Genomic DNA, 17,198 nt, shown 5'->3' on the forward strand with positions numbered 1-17,198 from the left:
GGGGAGAGGAGAGCTGGTTTTGTATTGTTCTGGGGAATCTAATTCTAACCCTAGCACATGCTAAGCCAGGAAGCCACCACACTCGCAGCCTCAAGCGCACGTGCAAGGTGTTTGCGTGCCTGAGCGCAGGTGTGCATATGGAAATCAGCGAACAACTTGCTAGAATCAGCACCCTCCTTCCAACCGGATCCAGGGGTCAAACTCAGGTCATCGTGTTTGCTCAGTAAACACTTCTTCCCACTGAGTCATTTCACCAGCCCTTAAGCGGGCATTTACAAGGCCCTTAGACTTAAGTTCTCCTTTAATGACTTAAGCGTCCCAAGGGGCCTCAGAACCAGCACTTTCTTCCCTATAGAGTATTGCACGGGGTTAACTGAAGGAGCCTGTGGAAGGAACCAGAGATGCAGCACCTTCCATCTAATTAATTCCTCCAAGCTTGGGCGACTCTGGAGATGCCGCGCCAGCAGAGGGCGCAATTTGGGTACGGAGGTGCTCCTCAACACTTAATGAGCTAGGCTACCCCAGTGCCAGTTGCAGGCTAGAGTTGCCCCTTTCGACATCCAACAGTGCCCCTGCTCTGCAGCCTCGGAGCTCAGCTCGACTGAGCTGCCAATTTCCAAAATAAAATCAACGTGTGACCTTATTCAGCAGATGTACCAAAGAAACAGGCACAGAGCGGGCCCGATTTTTGAAGCCAAAAAGGGAAGATGAGAAAAGAGAGCGAGAGAGGGGAGGGGAAAGAAACTTGGCTGGACATGAAAGGTGTCTTGTCCGTCTGTTCCCCATTAGGCGCGATTCTCTCGCAATCTGCAGCCTCAACATAATTCTCTTGACCAGAAACTCTCCCGAGAGAGATAGTGTCGGAGGGAAAACAAACAAACAAACAAACAAACAGCAGCGGCGCACATCTTCTGCCGGCAAAGTCACATAAAAACCTATTTGGAGCCGGGCGGTGGTGCACGCCTTTAATCCCAGCATTTGGGAGGCAGAGGCAGGTGAATTTCTGAGTTCGAGGCCAGCCTGGGCTACAAGATGAATTCCAGGACAGCCAGGGTTACACAGAGAAACCCTGTCTCAAAAAACAAAAAACAAAAAAACAAAAACAAACAAAAAACCTATTTGGGAGATGAGAGAGGTCTGCATATCAAGGGAGGGCACTCTCCACAGCTGGCTAACACACGTATCTGCCCAGAGACTGGGCAGGGCAGGAAGAAGGGCCTAGAAAGAGCTAAGGAGCAAAGGCAAGGCTGCCCCCAGGAAGCAAATCACCATGTCTTTTTACCCTGCTGTCTGCTCTGATGCCTTCTCTGGGCCTGGACTCAACAGTTAAATTCCCATGAGAGCTGAGACTGTAGCTCGGTGACAGAGTACATTACCTGGCAGGCACAGGCCTCTAGGGCCCCCACCTGTGATAACTCCACTTTCCCTTTTCCAACAGTACCAGGAGCCAAAGGGCAAGAACTCAGCTCTCCCTGGAAACCACTGCCAGTTCCCCAGACAGCTAAGGCCTCTTCTCCCCCAAGCCCCTTTGTCTTGCCTTTTAGCTAAACAGCGTAGCATTAGGGAAAGCAGAGCCCATCCCACCCATAGGAGCCCAGGGGGAAGGTTCTTGGCCAGGGGGAGGTGATACAGGGCAGGGCAGCTCAGGGCAGGGCTAGGCTGGGCCACCTTCTGTGCTCGAGTTTCTAGGGCAGGCATCCTGTTATAGGAGAGGCCCCTTTTAAAGGAAGAAAAACTAATCAGTAGAAAGAAGCAAGGCTCTCCCCCTGCCTTTAGGACTTGTTTATTACTAGGATATCTGATTTCAGCAAAGGAAGCCAGCTCCGCTCCGAAGCAAGGTTTTTATTGGCCATGAGCAAGAGGAATTCAGGGTTTGCTTTTGATTTGGCTTCTCCTGAACTCAAAGCACTGAAGGGTGCTGCTTTTGATGGGATAGCTTGGTTGGGGGGGGGGGGGGGGGGGAGTAGCCACTCACTGTTGCAAATAACAGCAACAGAAGTTCCCTTTGGGAGAGGAGGGTAAAGCGGGAGGGTCCGAAGGGACGTTGGCCTCAACACATCTCAGAGACAATAGCTCAATAGCTTGCAAGGCCTGCCACTGGAGCACCGTGAAGCCCTGCCCCTCTTCCCCGTTGAGTGGGGAATGCAGGAGGCACGGCTGCTTTGGATGAACTCAGTGTTCCTCCAGACTACCCAACATCGAGGCCTCTGCATCAGGCCTCCGCTTGATGGTTTCAATGTGTCGGGAAGATAAAGCCAGAGATTGGAGTCAGCCTCTGCCAACTGCACCCCCAGCCCCCCAACTAGAATCGGCTAGGTTCAAGGGAGGGAGGTTCCTGCTGGGCCACAGAGTATCGAGAAGTGCTGCTGCTGTGCAGGTCTGCAGCGCCAGACTGTTAGCTGCATCTCCTCCCAGTCCTGTGCCACCATCTTGCTTCCTAAGACATCATAGGAAACACTGCCCACATGGAAGAAACTGAAAAGTGCCTCACCACTTTGGGGTCCTTGGATAAACCCAGCACCCTCTTCCTCCTTTCCCTAACCCTTCCTCCTTTTTTTCTCCTCCTCTTCCTCCTCCTCCTTTTCTTCCTTCTCCTTCCTCTTTTTTTCATCTCTCCTGCTCTCTCCATCTGCTTCTCTCTCCCGTTCCCATGACTTTCCCCTCTCCACAGCTCACTAGAGACAGCCGCACTCTGAGAGGCCATAGCACACACAAGGCTCTGGTATTGCTTCACTGCTCTGATCAGCACCTTTGAATGAGGCAGGAAACGGCCAGCACCATGGGACTGCTACTATGGGCTGGGCATACTGGGATGTGGGCCTCAGATTGGGATTCGGGTGGGGGCAACCCTTTGTCATAGGGGATGACTCTGCCTGCATCTGACTTCCTTCCTGTTCTAAGTCTGTGAGGTCTGGAAATGGCTGGTCTATGGAGACAGCCATTCTTTCCTGCTTGGTGTCCTTCCAGGATTGCTGTGTGCCTCCTTATGTCCAGCCATAGGCAGTCTCATTGTGGAGACAAAGTATGTATTCTGTGCTGGCGTTTGCTCTCTGTAGCATGCCAGCACTCACCTGTGAGGCCCGAGGCCACCTTGGCAGCCAGTGGGCCATTTAGCCCTGTAAGTTGAGGCCCGGAGCCTGGGGCAGGGGGTGGGGAAAAGGGGAACAGGGTTCTCACTGTGCTCACTTTAAGGAGCCCAGCCATCAAAAGGACTTTGTCCAGTAAGTTAGAGAACATACTCCAAGAGGAGCTACAGGAATAGAAAAGACAGCCTTGCCAAGTGGGACACGCATGCGCAGTCCATGCTCAGAAACACACAACCATACCATCATGCACATATGCGTGCAACCACAAGCACACTATAGCACATACACACATAATAGTTTACAGCCACAGATATATGTGCATACACAGACACACACATATGTAGCCATAAATAAGCACATAGCATATATACCCACAAGTACATATGCATGAACACACACATGCACACACACATACATAAAATGCTATCAAAAATACACAGATACACATGCACGTATACATACATACACATGTGTGCACACAGCTACATACACACATGTTCAAACACAGCCCCGGACGCAAGTTGCAATGACTGCTAGAAGAAGACTGGTGTCAATATGTTTGAGTCTGAACGGCAATCAAATAACCTTAGGCCAAATTCTTACTGGCAAGTGGGGCTTAGTGTCCTTATCTCTAAGTAGAGGCTGAGGTCCCAAGCAAGGTGACATTGCTGTGAAGATGACATGTGACCAGCTCCTTGCACATATTGGAAGGTAAGACAGTGCCCAACCTACTGCCTCGGTGGCGGCAGCTTTGTCCTGCCTGCCGGGGTCTGCGTAGAGAACTAGAAGGCAAACATGAATGGGAAGATAAGATAAAGAACCCTGGGGATACGGCTGCCTGCCTGCTCGCCTGCCTGCATCGGTGAAACCTGACACTGTAAGGCAGAATGAGAAAGCAACTAAAGCCCCACATTCTGCACAGTCTCCCAGGGTGGGTCACTCATGGATGACCACTGACATAACCAGCTAGGGCAGGGGGGCAGCTGGGGGATGAAAAGTCTCTGAGTCCGCTTAGCTGCTGTCCAAATATGGGCATCCAAGCCTTCCCTTCGGTCCTTCCAGCTTAAAGCAGAAAGACCTAACTCCTGGGACACGGGGCTGGCAGGGTGGCTCAGTGGCAGGGCACTCGTTCGGCATAAAGCATTTGTCCGTGCTCAGCACTGCAAAACAAACTCAACAAAAAGCCTCACCAACCGGGACATATAAACAGCAAAATCACCCTGGCACGAAACACGTTATGGGATTCTAGGCTCCAGCAAACACTAAAACCCTCCCTTTCATGGCTGGGAAGAGAAGTGTCATAGATTCCACACGGACACGAATCTTCACACCAAATTGAAAATCCAAACTCCCAGGCTGCCAACCAACTCGGACTGTGTATTAATGGAGGTGTTTGTCTGAGTCCCATGCATGAGAATTTTCTGGGCTCTTGACTGGGTCATGGTGTTGACAAACAGCTGTAGTGGCTCAGGGGAAACTGGTCTGCACATGATGGAGGGACCTCCAGCTTTGAGAGAGGTGTAGCCTGGTGGGGTGCTGAGACTTGAAAGCTGGATTAGAAAACACACCACCACCACCACCACCACCAGTGTCCTGGCTAGTTTTATGTGAACTTGATGCAAGCTTAAGTCACCTGAGAGGAGGGAACCTAAATTGAGAAAATGCTTCCTTAAGATGGAGCTATAAGCAAACCTGTAGGGCATTTTCTGAATTAGTGGTTGATATGGGAGGATCCATCCCATTTCGGGTAGTGCCACCCCTGGACTGGTGGTCCTGTGTTCCATAAGAAAGGTTAATGGTCTACAGAGTGAGCTCCTGGACAGTCAAGGCTACAAAGAGAAACCCTATTTCAGAAAGAAAGAAGGAAAGAAAGAAAAAAAGAAAGAAAGAATAAGAAAGAGAGAAAAGAGAGAGAGGAGAGAGAGACAGAGAGTCAGAGAGAGAGAAAAGAGAGAGAGAGAGGAGGGAGGGAGGGAGGAAGAAAGAAAGAAAAGGAAGAACAAAAAGAAAGAGAAAGAAAATGAGAAAGAGGGCCGGAGAGATGGCTCAGCAGTTAAGAACACTGACTGTTCTTCTGAAGGTCCTGAGTTCAAATCTCAGCAACCACATGGTAGCTCACAACCACCCGTAATGAGATCTGACGCCCTCTTCTGGTGTGTCTGAAAACAGCTACAGTGTACTTTCATATAATAAATAAATAAATCTTTTTAAAAAAAGAAAATGAGAGAGAGAAAAAATAACAAAGAAAGAAAATAAGAGAGAGAGAAAAGAGAGAGAGGAGAGAGAGACAGAGAGAGAAGGCTGAGCAAGCCACGAGGAACAAGCAGGTAAGCCGCTCCTCTCCATGACCTCTGCATCAGCCCTGCCTCCAGGTTTCCTGCCCTGTTTGAGTTCCTGTCCTGACTTCCTTCAGTGATGAACCATGAGGTGGAAATGTAAGCCAAATAAAACCCTTTCCTCTCCAACTTGCTTTTGAGTCATGGTGTTTCATCACAGCAATAGAAAAGAGCCGGGCGTGGTGGCACAGGCCTTCAATCCCAGCACTCTGGAGGCAGAGGCAGGTGGATTTCTGAGTTCGAGGCCAGCCTGGTCTACAGAGTGAGTTCCAGGACAGCCAGGGCTATACAGAGAAACCCTGTCTCGAAAAACCAAAGAAAGAAAAAAGAAAAAAAGAAAAGAAAAGAAGCTAAAACTGGTATCTGGATCTCCAGGGCACCAACCCTCGTCCCTTTAGTGTCTATTTCAACAAAGAGCAGAGAAGGAAAGGCAGGAGCAGTTCAAAATGTCGGGAGCAGAATGGAGCAGGACCTTTGCCTTCAACTCTTAAGTTCTTCTACACTAGTTCCAGTCATATCTGGTGCTGGTAACCGGAAGCAGGTTTAGCACCAGCCAGGCTTTTCAGATTCGCATCAACCTCGACTTGAGGTACACATCACAAATACATATCTACTCCTCACTCGTCCCAGCCAACATGGGCCCCCATCCCAGGACACCCCCAGACACTGTGAGCTTGTTATGTTTTCCCCCCAACCTCCCCGTCTTGAGATAAAGCCTACAGCTTTCTCCTCTGTTGTGTGACTTTTCCTAGCAGGACTGAACAAATCTCCAATTACCCCAGATAGGATGTCAACAGTTCATTACAAGTCTAACTTGATGAACCAATGAGTTTACTGGGGAAGGGTGGGCACCCGTATCACCCTAAAAAACCCTACCCCAGCATGAGTGACAACTCATGAAAACTGTAAACCCAGAGTTCCTTGACCAGACTGACAGGCAGCTCAACCAATCTTTTGCAGTGTGCCAGTCAGTTCTTGTCAATCTAACACAGGTTGGAGTTAGCTGAAAAGAGGGACCAGCTGAGAAAAGACCTTGTACGATTGACAAGCCTGTGGGGTATTTTCTTAATTGGCAATTGGTATGTGATGGCTCAGTCCATTGAAGGGGTTGGGGGGTGCCACTCCTGGGCAGTTGGTCCCAGGTAGAATCAGAAAGCAGGCTGAAAAAGTCATGGGGACCCCACTTTCCCATAGTCTCTGCATCAGTTTCTGCCTGCAGGTTCTTGACTTCCTCACTGATGGACAGTTACCTGGAAGTGTAAGAGGAAATAAACCCTTTCTTCCCCAGGTTTTATCACAGCAATTGGAGTCCTAACCAGCAATTATTCACTACTTAGATGCTCTCAAGGAATGGCTTTGTGAGTCTCCGACTTTTCTCAGCTTCCGGAGCCTTGCATATCTTGGGAACTTTCTGGGTCGAAGTCTTCTTTCTCCCTCAAGAAGGGGATATTTCAACCTCTCCCAGGAAGTAGTTGCACAGTCTACAAAACTGCCCTTTTTAAAAGTCATTATACTTGGGGGCTGGAGAGATGGCTCACTGCTTAAGAGCACTGATTGCTCTTCCAGAGGCTTGGGTTCAAATCCCAGCAACCACATGGCAGTTCGCAACTGCCTGTAACTCCAGTTCCAGGGGATCAACCCCCTCACACAGACATACATACAGGGAAAAGACCAATGCACATAAAATAAAAATAAATTTTTTAAAAAAATCATTATACATTATAAAGTAGTTAGCCTAGAAATCATGATCTCGAGTGTTTTTTAAGATTATCCTTTCCGTTGTACCTTTAATGAAACACAGTATCTTTTAGTGATTCTTTGAGAATTTTGAACATCTATACCACCCTCCAACTCCTCTCATAACTACCCTTCTCCACTCTCCCATGCCTTCTGAATGAAAATGAGGACATGACCACGCCTGGGTATGGTTGAAGAGAGGGTTTTGTTGTAAATATGAGGGAGAGAACAGTCAGAACCTTCTGGAAGAGTCCAGACTGAACCTGGCCATGGGGTCGGGGCAGGAAAGGAAGAGATAGAGAGAGGGGAGAAGGGACCATCATGACCAAGAGAGTGCATTGGGAACCAAGAGAACCAGGAGTGACCCAGGAGACCAAGAGCACACTTAGCCAGAATGTTATCTAGGAATCCAAAGCTGAGGGAAGAGACAGCCAAGCCCTGGGGTGGAGATGTTTAGGGGAGGGAGGGAGGGAGGGAGGGAGGGAGGGAGGGAGGGAGGGAGGGAGAGAGGGAGGGGAGGAGGGAGGGAGGGAAGGAGGGAGGGAGGGAGGGAGAGAGGGAGGACTTGCTGGGAGGAGCCAAGGTGCTCTGTGAGACTTGTCCCAGGTTTCTTTGGGACCTGGCACTTTCCCACCTAATTTGAGTCTTCTTTGAGTATCTCCAGTCCAGTTTGTGTCGGCCGGCTGATCTTGGAAGTGGGTCTGCCCTGGATGGAAATGACCTACCAGAGCCATATCATTAAGGAAAATTGACTCTCCCTCTCCCATCAGTTATCAAATGTCAATGGCTCCTCAGCTAGTATGGGATTTCCTGCCGACTGCACCCCCTCTACGTTGGTATTTGATCTGGCTTCAGCCTTTGTAGGTAGGCGTTGTGCACACTGTCACAATTGATTAGAAGTTCCTATTTGCAACCGTGCTTTTGTGTTCAGAAAACACTTTTTCTTTGATGGTATCTCCCATCTATGGCTCTAATATTTCTGCTACCTCTTCCTTGAAGATCCTTGAGCACTGAGGGAAGGGTTCTGCCACAATGCAGCTGTCCCTGACCGCCTGTTGCAGTTTGCCTGTGACCCATGCTTGATTCCTGTTGGCGTCTTCCTGATGGCCCCTGTGAAGCTGGCATAGCTGACTTTGCTCTTGAGGGTGCATCCTCTGGGGCCCAGAAGATGAACCCCAGTTCCCCTATCTTGCTCTCCTTGCATCACAGAGAAGACTACAGAAGCCCCTGACTGGCAGCATCTTGACAAAGGTGGTTCCCGTCTACAGGTCGTTCCATGTCACCTACCAGGGTCCCCTTGCCTTCCTGCAGGATTGTGGTTTTCTTGTCTTCTCTTGGACAGAAGGACTGTCTTCTTGCATCTCACTTTCTCTAAACCTGAGGGCTTGAACACCTTCATGTCACTGAACGACCTCATCCCACCACCAGTGACAGTCTCTGGAGGCCATCTTTCCCGAAGTGAAGGGGAGATGAGAACACAGAACCGAACCTCAGCAGCCGTAGCTGGGTTCTCACTAAACCAACCCCTCATCCCCCATCTACCCCTGGTGTTTCTTAATGTCATCGAGTTGATAGTCACAGTGAACATCACTGAACCCTAACCCCACCCACCAAGGCGGCTCACATTCTCTTCCTCTGTCTCCCACAACCTTGAAGCCTCAAGTCTCTCTGGCTGATAAAAACTCTGGCCTCTGGTCTCCTCTTGGCCACAGCTGCTTCTACTTCAGGGACCTGAGTGATCTGCACATATTGAGGTTGGGAAGAAGGGTGTCTGTCCTCAATTGGGCTTCTTTACTGTCTTGGGAAGAAAAGCCCTGGGGGACCCAGAACTGACTTCCCACACCAGATGAGAAATTAGTTCCCTATGGGCACACCATCTCAGTCCTCCAGGAAAGACCCTTCCTCTGCGACCTCATGAGGCTGAGGAGGAGGAGGAGGAGGAGGAGGCAGTGTCTTCGGGCTCCCTTACGCACCCACACTTACCCTGCCTTTACCTTGTCCCCTCTGCTCCCTTGAACCTGGCTCTTCTGCATATGGCACCATGCCCTTCCTGCACAGGGGTAGGCGGAGCTTCGGAAGCCCCCAGACTGCCTGAGTTTGTCTTTTTAGTCATCTTACCTCACTTCCAGGACTCTCCTTTTGTGGCACCAGGGAAACCAGAGGCCTCCTGCTCCATTCTTTCCTCTAAATCTCCTCTGCCCTTTCCCTTTAAAGCATTCCCCACAGTTTCTAACTATAACCACCCACTGAGTAACTGCGCTCCTACTCATCAAGTCCATTAAGGAAGTGCACTGAGAATATTGGGGTTTTTTTTTCACTCATTTAGCAGAGTGGAGCAAACTTCATTTACCCCCCAAAACTTGTCCCCCATGACTTTTGTTTGTTTGTTTGTTTTTGATGAGTATGGAAGAAGGGAAGGAGAGACAATTTTCTTACATTACCCAGGCTGGAACTAATGAGCCTCCTGTCTCGGTCTCTCTAATGCTAGGATTATAAAATACACCTCACCAACTGGCCTTAGGGAGTTGGTGTTTTTGTTTTTTGTTTTTTGGGGGTTTGGGGTTTTTTTTTGTTTGATTTTTTTTTTTTTTTACTTGTTTGCTTTGTTCTTTCTTCCCTTTGTTTTTTTTTGTTTGTTTGTTTGTTTGTTTTTTGTTTTTTGTTTTTTTGTTTTTGTTTTTTTGTTTTTTTGTTTTTTTTGGTTTTTCAAGACAGGGTTTCTCTGTATAGCTCTGGCTGTCCTGGAACTCACTTTGTAGACCAGGCTAGCCTCGAACTCAGAAATCCACCTGCCTCTGCCTCCCAAGTGCTGGGATTAAAGGCGTGTGCCACCACGCCCAGCGCACTTCCCTTTGTTTGTTTGTAACCCTGGCTAGCCCTGAACTCCTGATCCTTCCTACCTCCACTTGCCAAAGGCTAGGATTAGAGGGAGGAGCAGCCATGCCTGGCTCCCACCTGATTTGGATGTCAACCCAAGTTCCAGGAGTGCTTCTGACAACTGGCTATGTGTGGGTTCCCAACTGGGGTTTGGTCAAATTGCTGGAGCTGCTCAAGAGATGTCAGGGGGGAAAATGGTTATTCACATCTGCTGATTTGATGAGAAGATTCCATGGGTCCGAGGGGTCAGGGAAGGGCTAAGAGCTCCGCTCTACCTGCTCAGCTACTTGGAAGCTTGACAGACTCCCCCAGTTTGGGCTTTACAGTGGCGTGGTTACATAGGCATGATTGATCAAGGCACTGGCTATTAAGTTAGCCTCTTACCCACTTCCCAGGAGACTGGTGGACAGGACATGAAGTTCCAGTCCGTTGATCCTCGTCCGGGCCTTTCCTCTACCCGATCCCCTCTGGGAGCTGTCTACGCTCATTCAACTCATTAACATACAAAAAAGACTCTTATTTCAGAGACTCCCAAGGATTTTAGACTCTATGCCAGGAAGTGGGAACAAGACCAAATATTTATATCATGGTGTCACTAAGCTCCAGTTTCATTACAAACATCTTGGTTCCCCCTCCCTCCCTCCCTCCCTCTTTGACCCCTCTCCACTCTAAGACAGGGTCTCTCTGTAGCTCTTTGTGTAGATCAGGTTGGCCTTGAACTCATAGAAATACGCCAGCCTCCTAAGTGAGCCACCGTGCCTGGCTTGGTTTACATTTCTCTTGACCGCTTTCAGCACCTTCTGTGTCTAAGACTCTTCATTCCTGACTGTCTCCTGTGAGTCCCAGAGAGGGCCAATATAAGCCTACTCCAGAGCCCACAGTGGTGGTGGTGGTCTGTGAATATAATTCCATCACTCAAGGAGTTGCCACAGGGCCTGGAAATGGCTCAGTGGGTAGAAGTTTTCAACCTCCAGAGCAAACTTGGAGTAAGTGGAGAACCTACTTGCAAAGGTTGCCCTCTGACCTCAACATGCACACCATGGGACATCCCTCCCCAACATGAACATAACTTTAAAAGTAGAAACTGAACAGAAAGATCTTAAGTATGAGGCCACCCTGTGTTGTACAGTAAGATAGCCCATAGTGAAAACTTCTCAAGATAAACAGGGCTGTAACAAAGCTTGGTGGTAGAGGACCTGCCTAGAATGTAGGATGCCCTAGAATGTAGCTCAATGCCTAATCCTGTGCGCTCTCTCTGTCTCTCTGTCTCTCTCTGTCTCTCTCCCTCTCTCTACATACATACATACATACATACATACATACATACATACATTCCTCTTTCTCAAATTCTCTAATCCTCTCTTCTAATGAGAACAAATGCTAAAGTCCTTCACTTATCTGTATATCCCCAAGTCACTGTGACCAGGTCTTCCTTCTCTCCTGGCTCTTCTTTTTTCTGTCTTGCACCCTCCATCCACACTGCCCCCCCCCCACTCTTCCTTGAACGCGCTGTGCTTCCTGCACTAGCTGTCCCTTCTGCAGGCAATGCTCTGTCCCCTAGACTCATATGGTTTGCCCCTTCATTCCTCTAGACATCAGCTCACAGGCACTGCTCCAGATAGGCCTTCCCCATATTCACCATCCACCCTGGTGGATTTCAGGCTGTTTGTCTTTTCTTCAGCTACTAGATCATGCATATCTATTTAGCTACTTGCATGTTGTCTCTCATCCTCTTCTGTAATATTAGCTGCCTGAAACTAGACATTCTTTGACTCACTGCTGTGTCTGCAGTGCCTGCAACAGTACCTGTGCACACCATAGATGCTCAATCAATGTTTATGTGACTATACATGAGTATAGCCTCCGCAAAGATTTGTCGATCATGTAAAAGAAGCTTCTATGGTCATTTGTCGGGCATTAGACTAGCCTGAAGCAGCCAGGTGGCAGTGGTGCATGCCTTTAACCCCAGTACAGGCAGATGGATCTCTGAGTTCAAGGCCAGCCTGGTCTGCATAGAGTGAGCTCCAAGACAGCCAGGGATACCCAGAGAGATGTGTCTCAAAAACAATAATCAAAACAGTCTGGAAGATACAGAAATAAATGAAAGAAATTCTAGGCTGGATTAGTGTTGTGTGACACCATTCCTGGGAAAACATGAACAAAAATCTACTCACTCCAGATAAAGAACTGACAAAAGTATAGATACCACCAAAGTCCATCTTGGTAAGCTAATGAGTTTTATAAGGGTTATTTATGTGAGGGGTTACTTATAGGAGCAGAAATGACTCAAAGACAGTGGCATCACCAAAGTCCACCCCATCATGGGTGACAGCTCACAAAGCAGGAAATCAGGAGGACACAGCATAGCCTGTAGGCAATGCGACAAGAGCAGCAGTTCTCAACCTGTCACGTTTCCACAGGGGTCGTATATCAGATGTCCTGCATATATTTACATCATAATTCATAAAGGTAGCAAATTACAGTTATGAAACAGCAACAAAAATAATTTTAAGCTGTATTAAACAATCACAGCATTAGGAAGGTTGAGAACCACTAGTTAGAGAGCATCCTTTGAAGGTTGCTCAGTTGGTCTGAAAAGCTCAACAGTCCTTATATACACCTGTAGGGCTGGACCTAGTGAATCTGGTCAGTTTCAGGGACTTCCTGAAACTTTCATGAGCTATTTACTCACTGAGTTTAAAGTGTTTCTTTGTAGGAGGGAGTATTTCACCTTTGCTTAGAACATCCTGTTGTTTCACCTTCCTGTAAGTATTGTGTCTTAATGAGCTTCCGCCTTTGATGAAAGGTTTAATCTCTGTGGAAACTGCCACACAACAGGTATACGATTTTGTTTTGTTTTTGGTTTTGGTTTTGTTTTTTCGAGACAGGGTTTCTCTGTATAGCCCTGGCTGTCCTGGAACTCACTTTGTAGACCAGCCTGGCCTCGAACTCAGAAATCTGCCTGCCTCTGCCTCTCAAGTGCTGGGATTAAAGGAGTGTGCCACCACCGCCCGGCGTCAGGTATAGTTTATTAGTAATGTGTGTACTTAGCGTGTACAAGGCCCTAGGTTTCATCCCTAGAAGCAGCAACAACAAAAGAACCACAACTCAAAAGGAACAACTAAGAACATGTATGAATGTAACATGTTAACAACATGAATCCGGAAAGATCAAACCAACACTAAAGCCAAAATAACAACAATAACAACAAAATCAATCAATCGATCAATCAGTGAATCAAACAAATAAATAAAATCATTTTCTGGGCCTAGTGGAGTAGGCCTAGAATTCCAGCTATTCCAAAGGTTGAGATAAGAGGAGACTGGATGGCCTAGTCTGCCATCACTGGAAAGAGAGGCCCATTGGACACGCAAACTTTATATGCCCCAGTACAGGGGAACGCCAGGGCCAAAAAGGGGGAGTGGGTGGGTAGGGGAGTGGGGGTGGGTGGGTATGGGGGACTTTTGGTATAGCATTGGAAATGTAAATGAGCTAAATACCTAATAAAAAATGGAAAAAAAAAAAAAAGAAAAGAAAAAAGAGGAGACTGGAACATTCTAAGGCTGCCTAAGCTACAGTGTTAGTTCAAGACCAGCCTGATCAAATCAATGCGATCTAGTTTCAAAATAGAGAAGAAAGAGAAGAAGGGATGCAGCTCAGTGGCAGAGTGCTTGCCTAACATGCACAAGGTCCTGGGTTCAATCCCCAGTTCTGAGAGGAAACATATCGCCTAAGCCACCACCACTACGGTGCTGCAGACCTGTAAACCCAGAAGCAGGAGGGCAGCTGGAAGATGAGGCAGTGTGGTCTACATAGCAAGACCTTGTCTCAAAACAAACAAACACCCACTCCCGACATTCCAAGCATTTTAGAATCCCTATTAGGAACCAGAAACAAAAACTAAGTGTGTGCCAGGCATGCCTGCAGATCACCGTAATCACATCAGCGGCCCCAGCAGTGGGTGGGAGCGGGGCTGGAATGGAAGGGGCTCCAGTTTGAGACCAACCTGGGCTAACAGTGAATGTGATTTGACCCAGCAGACTATTGTACATAATGAGACCAACACACCACACACACACACACAAATAATATAGCCTATAACATATCACATGTCCTCAGAATAAATATAATTGTTACATAAAGTCTCCAGGTGACTGGGCTGGGAATGTAGCTTAGGGTAATTATGTTTATCTCACACATACAAGGACCTGGGTTTCACACACACACACACACACACACACACACACACACACACACAATTTTTGTCTTTGGAAGCCATTGGTTTGAACTGAATTCCTACACTAGGTCCAGTAGAACAAAACAAAATGGAGTCTATTGAGGCTCCATATCTGCAAGCTAATTGAAGCTCTTTTCTATAACCTTCTGAGAAGACAGGCGGTATCAGTATGGAGAAGAGCCAAGTCCTGGGTGGGCCGGCTTTCAGATGGGTCCACGCTCTTTACCTGTCTTCAATCCTGCTGAGCCACACATCCCCAAGTAGTGGTCCCCCTACGACTTCCGTATCATTTCCTTTATTATTATTGTATGTATGTGTATGTGTGCCAGTGTGTGGTGTGTGTGATTGCAAGCATGCTTGTGTCACAGCAAACATACAGAGATCAGAAGACAACTTTCCCAGTCTCTGCTTCCGCCGTGAGTTCCAAGTGCCAGGCTTGGCCAGCAAGCACTTTTACCCATTGAGCCGTCTTGCCAGCCCCGTCTCATCTTTTTACTTTTAAAAAATCGATTCCACACATGATAGAAAGCATGCTATATTTGTCTTTCTGAGCCTGACTTATTTTTGCTTTACATGACATCCTCCAATTCCTTCGGTTTTCTGCAATGACTTACATTTGCTCTTTATGGTTGAATCTGTATCTGTATACCACATTTTCTCCCTCCCCCACATATGTATATACATATATATATATGTATAGATGTATAGATATACACACACATATATATAATGATATAATTCTAACATTTTCTCTTTCCTCTCTCCAAACCCTCCCACATACTCCATCCCTTGCTCTCTTTCACATTCATGGCCTCCTTTTTCTTTGTTGTTATGTGGGCGGGGGGTTAAATTCTGATAATTGTTTCCTTTGCTGTGCAGAGCTTTAAAGTGTGATGCACTAATATCTGTCAATTTTTATGATCTCCTGACTTGTTAGAGTCCTACTCCGAAAGCCTGTACTCATGCTTATAACTTTTTAAAAAGAACTACTGTTAGTCATGTGTGTGAGTATGTGTGTGAGTGTGTGTGTGTGTGAATGTGTGTGTATGTTAGTCATGTGTGTGAGTGTGTGTGTGTGAGTATGTTAGTCATGTGTATGAGTGTGTGTGTGTGAGTGTGTGTGTGAGTGTGTGTATGTTAGTCATGTGTGTGAGTGTGTGTGTGTATGTTAGTCATGTGTGTGAGTGTGTGTGTATGTTAGTCATGTGTGTGAGTGTGTGTGTGAGTGTGTGTGTGTTAGTCATGTGTGTGAGTGTGTGTGTTAGTCATGTGTGTGAGTGTGTGTGTGTATGTTAGTCATGTGTGTGAGTGTGTGTGTGTATGTTAGTCATATGTGTGAGTGTGTGAGTGAGTGTGTGTGTGTTAGTCATGTGTGTGAGTGTGTGAGTGTATGTTAGTCATGTGTGTGAGTGTGTGTGTGTATGTTAGTCATGTGTGTGAGTGTGTGTGTATGTTAGTCATGTGTGTGAGTGTGTGTGTGAGTGTGTGTGTGTTAGTCATGTGTGTGAGTGTGTGTGTTAGTCATGTGTGTGAGTGTGTGTGTGTATGTTTAGTCATGTGTGTGAGTGTGTGTGTGTATGTTAGTCATATGTGTGAGTGTGTGAGTGAGTGTGTGTGTGTTAGTCATGTGTGTGAGTGTGTGAGTGTGTGTATGTTAGTCATGTGTGTGAGTGTGTGAGTGTGTGAGTGTGTGTGTATGTTAGTCGTGTGTGTGTGTGTGAGTGTGTGTGTATGTTAGTCATGTGTGTGAGTGTGTGAGTGTGTGTGTGTGTATGTTAGTCATGTGTGTGAGTGTGTGAGTGTGTGTGTATGTTAGTCGTGTATGTGAGTGTGTGAGTGTGTGTATGTTAGTCATGTGTGTGAGTGTGTGAGTGTGTGAGTGTGTGAGTGTGTGAGTGTGTGTGTATGTTAGTCGTGTGTGTGTGTGTGAGTGTGTGTGTATGTTAGTCATGTGTGTGAGTGTGTGAGTGTGTGTGTGTATGTTAGTCATGTGTGTGAGTGTGTGAGTGTGTGTGTATGTTAGTCGTGTATGTGAGTGTGTGAGTGTGTGTATGTTAGTCATGTGTGTGAGTGTGTGAGTGTGTGAGTGTGTGTGTATGTTAGTCATGTGTGTGAGTGTGTGAGTGTGTGTGTGTATGTTAGTCGTATGTGAGTGTGTGAGTGTGTGTGTATGTTAGTCATGTGTGTTGAGTGTGTGTGTGTGTGTATGTTAGTCATGTGTGTGTGTGTATGTTAGTCATGTGTGTGAGTGTGTGTGTGTGTATTGGGGGGAGGCAGAGAGGGGTGGGAGATGCCCAAAGAGGCCAGAAGAAGATGTCGCAAACCTTGGAGTGGGTATTATAAGTGGTTGCGAGAGGCCCAACATAAGAACTGAGAACCAACCTAATTCTGCAAGAGCCTGGATGCTAACCCCTGGGTCATCTTCATAGCCAATCTTGCTTATATCTTAAAGTGTTTCCTTCTAAGAGTGTCAAAGTTTTGCATCTTATATTTGGGATATATATATATATATACATATCTGCTCAATATTGAGTTGATTTTTTTTTTTTTTTGGTTTTTGGAGACAGGGTTTCTCTGTGTAGCCCTGGCTGTCCTGAAACTCACTCTGTAGACCAGGCTGGCCTCGAACTCAGAAATCCGCCTGCCTCTGCCTCCCGAGTGCTGGGATTAAAGGTGTGCGCCAGAGTTGATTTTTTTAAATAGGAGCAGAGACAAGAATCTCACTTCATTTCTCTGCACGTGGTACCCAGTTTTCCTAGTACCGTTTCTTAAAGCTAGATCTTTCTCCCCATGTTTATGCTTGACTCCTCTGGCTAAACTCAAATGGGCGGTGATACATGGTTTTGTTTCTGCTTTATTCTAACCCAGTCATCTATGTTTGTTTTTGTGTCAGGAGAAACAACTTTGAGGCCGCCAATCACCTTC

Source organism: Mus musculus, chromosome 8, assembly GCF_000001635.26.
Source record: "Mus musculus strain C57BL/6J chromosome 8, GRCm38.p6 C57BL/6J".
Lineage (NCBI taxonomy): Eukaryota > Metazoa > Chordata > Mammalia > Rodentia > Muridae > Mus > Mus musculus.